Source organism: Macaca mulatta, chromosome 8, assembly GCF_049350105.2.
Source record: "Macaca mulatta isolate MMU2019108-1 chromosome 8, T2T-MMU8v2.0, whole genome shotgun sequence".
In the NCBI taxonomy this organism is placed as follows: Eukaryota; Metazoa; Chordata; class Mammalia; order Primates; family Cercopithecidae; genus Macaca; species Macaca mulatta.
Window position 1 is genome coordinate 31,395,088 of NC_133413.1, and position 1,885 is coordinate 31,396,972.

The window sequence follows — 1,885 nt, forward strand, 5'->3', positions numbered from 1 at the left end:
CAAAAAAAAAAAAAAAAAAAAAATTCATTCCAGTTCCCATTCCCTCACCCTGATTACTCACAGAACTACAAGTTTGTTCCAAAAGGAGAAGCAGCCCAGATTTAAAAAACAAACAAACAAACACTGCATTCACAGCCTCTCTTGCTGACAAGGGTGATGATAGACCAAACTGCAGTTCTGATCAATGAGAAATAGTTAGACCACTGGCAGGGATTTCTGGGAAAGTTTTGCCCTCCTGATTTGGTGCCTCTCTGTGTTAGATTGCAAGAATGGCCACAAGTTCTTACCCTTGTCATATTTTTGGAATTGACTTTGCAACTTCTCTCATGGAAAAGCAGTTTATTTTTTCACCCTTTGACTCTGGGCTTGGTCTTATGAATTGCTTTGGCCAGTGGCACAATAGCAAACAAGATGCAAACAAAAACAGGTTGCATGATGGAGATTCCCTTCTCTTGTTGTTCTTGGAAACCTGAAACTACCATGTGAAGACACCAGGGCTGGCCTGCTGTATGATAAGGGACATGTGTCCTGGAAACTCCTGTCTCTCTGGCCAACAGCATGTCAATCACCAGACACATGAATGATTCATACTAGATCATCCAACCTACACCCAACCCACCAGATGTCTGCAGATGTGTGAGTGAGACCCACAGAGACCAGTTGAGCTAAGGAGAGCTGAAGAACCACTCATCTGACACAATGGTTGTTGTTTTCAGCCACCAGGTTTTGGGAGGTGGTTTGTTACCCAGCAAAAGCCAACAGATTTATGCTTTTTCCCCATGCCACTTTCTTCTTCCGGCTTGGAATGTATACATGATACTGAAGGTGGAACAACCACCTTTGCAACCATGAGGACAAATGCTTTACAGAAAGACGGATGGGACCTGGCAAAGTGATGCTACCATGGGCATGATAGTTGCACCATCCCACAACTGTCTGCCTCCAGACTTTGTGTTTTGTGAGAAAAATAAAACCCTGTGTTGTTACACCACTTGTATCATCCAGTTTTTAATTACAGACATCTGAATCCACTTCAGGTAGTTTAAGTAAAAAGCAGTTTATGAAAATATATCACTTAGCTTATGGAACCTCTAAAGAGCCAGAGAACCAGTGTAAGATTCTACGTAGCCAGGAAAAAGGGAAGCCAGATATCGCAGAGCCAAGAGAAAGGCCCCAGCACAGTGCAGGGCTGTTCCATTAGAAATATAAGTGTTGCCACCTATCATTGCAACCAAATTTTTATTATTATATTATTAAGGGAATGAACAGCAACATTTTCTTTTTTATCTTCAACAATTATTTTAAGTTCAGGAGTACATGTGCAGGATGTGGAGGTTTGTTACATAGGTAAACATGTGCCATGGTGGTTTGCTGCACAGATCAGTCCATCACCTAGGTATTAAGCCCAGCATCCATTAGCTATTCTTCCTGATGCTCTCCCTCCCACCCCTCAACAGGCCCCAGTGTGTGTTGTTCTCCTCCCTGTGTTCATGTGTTCTCTTCATTCAGCTCCCACTTAGCAGCAGGAACATGCAGTGTTTGGTTTTCTGTTCCTGTGTTGGTTTGCTGAGTTTAATGACTCCTGGCTTTATCCATGTCCCTGTCAAGGACATGATCTCTTTCCTTTTCATGGCTGCATAGTATTCCATGGTGAACACTACCATTTTCTCCGTGGCTCCCCTGGAAGAACAGATGCCTCTTTCTCTGTGCTCTCCACATTGCTACTCCCATGCTTCTTACTTCTGTCCCAAAATCTCATGCAAGAGCACCTATTTGGTAGAGCCATGTATTTCAATCACTTCTTCTTTGGGCACTTGGTGAGGGACGGTTTCCCTAGCCCTCTAGGGTTATAGGAATGGCCGAACATATGACACCCAGCACTGGA